Source organism: Phoxinus phoxinus (assembly GCF_949152265.1).
Source record: "Phoxinus phoxinus genome assembly, chromosome: 17".
Classification (NCBI taxonomy): Eukaryota; Metazoa; Chordata; class Actinopteri; order Cypriniformes; family Leuciscidae; genus Phoxinus; species Phoxinus phoxinus.
This window is the reverse complement of record NC_136892.1, coordinates 357,501-365,383: the sequence shown is the minus strand read 5'-3', so window position 1 is coordinate 365,383 and position 7,883 is coordinate 357,501.

The following is a 7,883-nucleotide window of genomic DNA, read 5'->3' as shown; positions in this document are numbered from 1 at the left end:
CACACACTAAAGTCAGTTTCTCTACACACTTCACACACTAAAGTCAGTTTCTCTACTGTCTTCACACACTAAAGTCAGTTTCTCTACACACTTCACACACTAAAGTCAGTTTCTCTACACACTTCACACACTAAAGTCAGTTTCTCTACACACTTCACACACTAAAGTCAGTTTCTCTGCTCTCTTCACACACTAAAGTCAGTTTCTCTACACACTTCACACACTAAAGTCAGTTTCTCTGCTCTCTTCACACACTAAAGTCAGTTTCTCTACACACTTCACACACTAAAGTCAGTTTCTCTGCTCTCTTCACACACTAAAGTCAGTTTCTCTGCTCTCTTCACAAACTAAAGTCAGTTTCTCTGCTGTCTTCACACACTAAAGTCAGTTTCTCTACACACTTCACACACTAAAGTCAGTTTCTCTACACACTTCACACACTAAAGTCAGTTTCTCTACACACTTCACACACTAAAGTCAGTTTCTCTGCTCTCTTCACACACTAAAGTCAGTTTCTCTGCTGTCTTCACACACTGAAGTCAGTTTCTCTGCTCTCTTCACACACTAAAGTCAGTTTCTCTGCTCTCTTCACACACTAAAGTCAGTTTCTCTGCTCTCTTCACACACTAAAGTCAGTTTCTCTACACACTTCACACACTAAAGTCAGTTTCTCTACACACTTCACACACTAAAGTCAGTTTCTCTACACACTTCAACCACTAAAGTCAGTTTCTCTACACACTTCACACACTAAAGTAAGTTTCTCTGCTGTCTTCACACACTAAAGTCAGTTTCTCTGCTCTCTTCACACACTAAAGTCAGTTTCTCTGCTGTCTTCACACACTAAAGTCAGTTTCTCTGCTCTCTTCACACACTAAAGTCAGTTTCTCTGCTCTCTTCAACCACTAAAGTCAGTTTCTCTACACACTTCACACACTAAAGTAAGTTTCTCTGCTGTCTTCACACACTAAAGTCAGTTTATCTACACACTTCACACACTAAAGTCAGTTTCTCTGCTCTCTTCACACACTAAAGTCAGTTTCTCTACACACTTCACACACTAAAGTCAGTTTCTCTGCACACTTCACACACTAAAGTCAGTTTCTCTGCTCTCTTCACACACTAAAGTCAGTTTCTCTGCTGTCTTCACACACTAAAGTCAGTTTCTCTGCTCTCTTCACACACTAAAGTCAGTTTCTCTGCTGTCTTCACACACTAAAGTCAGTTTCTCTGCTCTCTTCACACACTAAAGTCAGTTTCTCTGCTCTCTTCAACCACTAAAGTCAGTTTCTCTACACACTTCACACACTAAAGTAAGTTTCTCTGCTGTCTTCACACACTAAAGTCAGTTTATCTACACACTTCACACACTAAAGTCAGTTTCTCTGCTCTCTTCACACACTAAAGTCAGTTTCTCTACACACTTCACACACTAAAGTCAGTTTCTCTACACACTTCACACACTAAAGTCAGTTTCTCTGCTCTCTTCACACACTAAAGTCAGTTTCTCTGCTCTCTTCACACACTAAAGTCAGTTTCTCTACACACTTCACACACTAAAGTCAGTTTCTCTGCTGTCTTCACACACTAAAGTCAGTTTCTCTACACACTTCACACACTAAAGTCAGTTTCTTTACACACTTCACACACTAAAGTCAGTTTCTCTGCTCTCTTCACACACTAAAGTCAGTTTCTCTGCTGTCTTCACACACTAAAGTCAGTTTCTCTACACACTTCACACACTAAAGTCAGTTTCTCTGCTCTCTTCACACACTAAAGTCAGTTTCTCTGCTCTCTTCACACACTGAAGTCAGTTTCTCTACACACTTCACACACTAAAGTCAGTTTCTCTACACACTTCACACACTAAAGTCAGTTTCTCTACACACTTCACACACTAAAGTCAGTTTCTCTGCTCTCTTCACACACTAAAGTCAGTTTCTCTACACACTTCACACACTAAAGTCAGTTTCTCTACACACTTCACACACTAAAGTCAGTTTCTCTACACACTTCACACACTAAAGTCAGTTTCTCTGCTGTCTTCACACACTAAAGTCAGTTTCTCTACACACTTCACACACTAAAGTCAGTTTCTCTACTGTCTTCACACACTAAAGTCAGTTTCTCTACAAACTTCACACACTAAAGTCAGTTTCTTTACACACTTCACACACTAAAGTCAGTTTCTCTACTGTCTTCACACACTAAAGTCAGTTTCTCTACACACTTCACACACTAAAGTCAGTTTCTCTACTGTCTTCACACACTAAAGTCAGTTTCTCTACACACTTCACACACTAAAGTCAGTTTCTCTACACACTTCACACACTAAAGTCAGTTTCTCTACACACTTCACACACTAAAGTCAGTTTCTCTGCTCTCTTCACACACTAAAGTCAGTTTCTCTGCTCTCTTCACACACTAAAGTCAGTTTCTCTGCTCTCTTCACACACTAAAGTCAGTTTCTCTGCTCTCTTCACAAACTAAAGTCAGTTTCTCTGCTGTCTTCACACACTAAAGTCAGTTTCTCTGCTCTCTTCACACACTAAAGTCAGTTTCTCTGCTCTCTTCACACACTGAAGTCAGTTTCTCTACACACTTCACACACTAAAGTCAGTTTCTCTACACACTTCACACACTAAAGTCAGTTTCTCTACACACTTCACACACTAAAGTCAGTTTCTCTGCTCTCTTCACACACTAAAGTCAGTTTCTCTACACACTTCACACACTAAAGTCAGTTTCTCTACACACTTCACACACTAAAGTCAGTTTCTCTACACACTTCACACACTAAAGTCAGTTTCTCTGCTCTCTTCACACACTAAAGTCAGTTTCTCTACACACTTCACACACTAAAGTCAGTTTCTCTACACACTTCACACACTAAAGTCAGTTTCTCTACACACTTCACACACTAAAGTCAGTTTCTCTGCTGTCTTCACACACTAAAGTCAGTTTCTCTACACACTTCACACACTAAAGTCAGTTTCTCTACTGTCTTCACACACTAAAGTCAGTTTCTCTACACACTTCACACACTAAAGTCAGTTTCTCTACACACTTCACACACTAAAGTCAGTTTCTCTGCTCTCTTCACACACTAAAGTCAGTTTCTCTACTGTCTTCACACACTAAAGTCAGTTTCTCTACACACTTCACACACTAAAGTCAGTTTCTCTACACACTTCACACACTAAAGTCAGTTTCTCTACACACTTCACACACTAAAGTCAGTTTCTCTGCTCTCTTCACACACTAAAGTCAGTTTCTCTACACACTTCACACACTAAAGTCAGTTTCTCTACACACTTCACACACTAAAGTCAGTTTCTCTGCTCTCTTCACACACTAAAGTCAGTTTCTCTACACACTTCACACACTAAAGTCAGTTTCTCTACACACTTCACACACTAAAGTCAGTTTCTCTACACACTTCACACACTAAAGTCAGTTTCTCTGCTGTCTTCACACACTAAAGTCAGTTTCTCTACACACTTCACACACTAAAGTCAGTTTCTCTGCTCTCTTCACACACTAAAGTCAGTTTCTCTACACACTTCACACACTAAAGTCAGTTTCTCTGCTCTCTTCACACACTAAAGTCAGTTTCTTTACACACTTCACACACTAAAGTCAGTTTCTCTACTGTCTTCACACACTAAAGTCAGTTTCTCTACACACTTCACACACTAAAGTCAGTTTCTCTACTGTCTTCACACACTAAAGTCAGTTTCTCTACACACTTCACACACTAAAGTCAGTTTCTCTACACACTTCACACACTAAAGTCAGTTTCTCTACACACTTCACACACTAAAGTCAGTTTCTCTGCTCTCTTCACACACTAAAGTCAGTTTCTCTACACACTTCACACACTAAAGTCAGTTTCTCTGCTCTCTTCACACACTAAAGTCAGTTTCTCTGCTCTCTTCACACACTAAAGTCAGTTTCTCTGCTCTCTTCACACACTAAAGTCAGTTTCTCTGCTCTCTTCACAAACTAAAGTCAGTTTCTCTGCTGTCTATACACACTAAAGTCAGTTTCTCTACACACTTCACACACTAAAGTCAGTTTCTCTGCTCTCTTCACACACTAAAGTCAGTTTCTCTGCTGTCTTCACACACTGAAGTCAGTTTCTCTGCTCTCTTCACACACTAAAGTCAGTTTCTCTGCTCTCTTCACACACTAAAGTCAGTTTCTCTGCTCTCTTCACACACTAAAGTCAGTTTCTCTACACACTTCACACACTAAAGTCAGTTTCTCTACACACTTCACACACTAAAGTCAGTTTCTCTACACACTTCAACCACTAAAGTCAGTTTCTCTACACACTTCACACACTAAAGTCAGTTTCTCTACTGTCTTCACACACTAAAGTCAGTTTCTCTACACACTTCACACACTAAAGTCAGTTTCTCTACTGTCTTCACACACTAAAGTCAGTTTCTCTACACACTTCACACACTAAAGTCAGTTTCTCTACTGTCTTCACACACTAAAGTCAGTTTCTCTACACACTTCACACACTAAAGTCAGTTTCTCTACACACTTCACACACTAAAGTCAGTTTCTCTACACACTTCACACACTAAAGTCAGTTTCTCTGCTCTCTTCACACACTAAAGTCAGTTTCTCTGCTCTCTTCACACACTAAAGTCAGTTTCTCTGCTCTCTTCACACACTAAAGTCAGTTTCTCTGCTCTCTTCACAAACTAAAGTCAGTTTCTCTGCTGTCTTCACACACTAAAGTCAGTTTCTCTGCTCTCTTCACACACTAAAGTCAGTTTCTCTGCTCTCTTCACACACTGAAGTCAGTTTCTCTACACACTTCACACACTAAAGTCAGTTTCTCTACACACTTCACACACTAAAGTCAGTTTCTCTACACACTTCACACACTAAAGTCAGTTTCTCTGCTCTCTTCACACACTAAAGTCAGTTTCTCTACACACTTCACACACTAAAGTCAGTTTCTCTACACACTTCACACACTAAAGTCAGTTTCTCTACACACTTCACACACTAAAGTCAGTTTCTCTACACACTTCACACACTAAAGTCAGTTTCTCTACACACTTCACACACTAAAGTCAGTTTCTCTGCTCTCTTCACACACTAAAGTCAGTTTCTCTGCTCTCTTCACACACTAAAGTCAGTTTCTCTGCTCTCTTCACACACTAAAGTCAGTTTCTCTGCTCTCTTCACAAACTAAAGTCAGTTTCTCTGCTGTCTTCACACACTAAAGTCAGTTTCTCTGCTCTCTTCACACACTAAAGTCAGTTTCTCTGCTCTCTTCACACACTGAAGTCAGTTTCTCTACACACTTCACACACTAAAGTCAGTTTCTCTACACACTTCACACACTAAAGTCAGTTTCTCTACACACTTCACACACTAAAGTCAGTTTCTCTGCTCTCTTCACACACTAAAGTCAGTTTCTCTACACACTTCACACACTAAAGTCAGTTTCTCTACACACTTCACACACTAAAGTCAGTTTCTCTACACACTTCACACACTAAAGTCAGTTTCTCTGCTCTCTTCACACACTAAAGTCAGTTTCTCTACACACTTCACACACTAAAGTCAGTTTCTCTACACACTTCACACACTAAAGTCAGTTTCTCTACACACTTCACACACTAAAGTCAGTTTCTCTGCTGTCTTCACACACTAAAGTCAGTTTCTCTACACACTTCACACACTAAAGTCAGTTTCTCTACTGTCTTCACACACTAAAGTCAGTTTCTCTACACACTTCACACACTAAAGTCAGTTTCTCTACACACTTCACACACTAAAGTCAGTTTCTCTGCTCTCTTCACACACTAAAGTCAGTTTCTCTACTGTCTTCACACACTAAAGTCAGTTTCTCTACACACTTCACACACTAAAGTCAGTTTCTCTACACACTTCACACACTAAAGTCAGTTTCTCTACACACTTCACACACTAAAGTCAGTTTCTCTGCTCTCTTCACACACTAAAGTCAGTTTCTCTACACACTTCACACACTAAAGTCAGTTTCTCTACACACTTCACACACTAAAGTCAGTTTCTCTGCTCTCTTCACACACTAAAGTCAGTTTCTCTACACACTTCACACACTAAAGTCAGTTTCTCTACACACTTCACACACTAAAGTCAGTTTCTCTACACACTTCACACACTAAAGTCAGTTTCTCTGCTGTCTTCACACACTAAAGTCAGTTTCTCTACACACTTCACACACTAAAGTCAGTTTCTCTACTGTCTTCACACACTAAAGTCAGTTTCTCTACACACTTCACACACTAAAGTCAGTTTCTCTACTGTCTTCACACACTAAAGTCAGTTTCTCTACACACTTCACACACTAAAGTCAGTTTCTCTACACACTTCACACACTAAAGTCAGTTTCTCTACTGTCTTCACACACTAAAGTCAGTTTCTCTACACACTTCACACACTAAAGTCAGTTTCTCTACTGTCTTCACACACTAAAGTCAGTTTCTCTACACACTTCACACACTAAAGTCAGTTTCTCTACACACTTCACACACTAAAGTCAGTTTCTCTACACACTTCACACACTAAAGTCAGTTTCTCTACACACTTCACACACTAAAGTCAGTTTCTCTACTGTCTTCACACACTAAAGTCAGTTTCTCTACACACTTCACACACTAAAGTCAGTTTCTCTACTGTCTTCACACACTAAAGTCAGTTTCTCTACACACTTCACACACTAAAGTCAGTTTCTCTACTGTCTTCACACACTAAAGTCAGTTTCTCTACACACTTCACACACTAAAGTCAGTTTCTTTACACACTTCACACACTAAAGTCAGTTTCTCTACAAACTTCACACACTAAAGTCAGTTTCTCTACACACTTCACACACTAAAGTCAGTTTCTCTACTGTCTTCACACACTAAAGTCAGTTTCTCTACACACTTCACACACTAAAGTCAGTTTCTCTACACACTTCACACACTAAAGTCAGTTTCTCTGCTCTCTTCACACACTAAAGTCAGTTTCTCTACACACTTCACACACTAAAGTCAGTTTCTCTACACACTTCACACACTAAAGTCAGTTTTTCTGCTCTCTTCACACACTAAAGTCAGTTTCTCTGCTCTCTTCACACACTAAAGTCAGTTTCTCTGCTCTCTTCACACACTAAAGTCAGTTTCTCTGCACACTTCACACATTAAAGTCAGTTTCTCTACACACTTCACACACTAAAGTCAGTTTCTCTGCTGTCTTCACACACTAAAGTCAGTTTCTCTACACACTTCACACACTAAAGTCAGTTTCACTGCTGTCTTCACACACTAAAGTCAGTTTCACTGCTGTCTTCACACATTAAAGTCAGTTTCTCTACACACTTCACACACTAAAGTCAGTTTCTCTGCTGTCTTCACACACTAAAGTCAGTTTCTCTACACACTTCACACACTAAAGTCAGTTTCTCTACACACTTCACACACTAAAGTCAGTTTCTCTACACACTTCACACACTAAAGTCAGTTTCTCTACACACTTCACACACTAAAGTCAGTTTCTCTGCACACTTCACACACTAAAGTCAGTTTCTCTGCCTTCTTCACACACTAAAGTCAGTTTCTCTACACACTTCACACACTAAAGTCAGTTTCTCTGCCTTCTTCACACACTAAAGTCAGTTTCTCTACACACTTCACACACTAAAGTCAGTTTCTCTGCTCTCTTCACACACTAAAGTCAGTTTCTTTACACACTTCACACACTAAAGTCAGTTTCTCTGCTCTCTTCACACACTAAAGTCAGTTTCTCTACACACTTCACGCACTAAAGTCAGTTTCTCTGCTGTCTTCACACACTAAAGTCAGTTTCTCTGCTGTCTTCACACACTA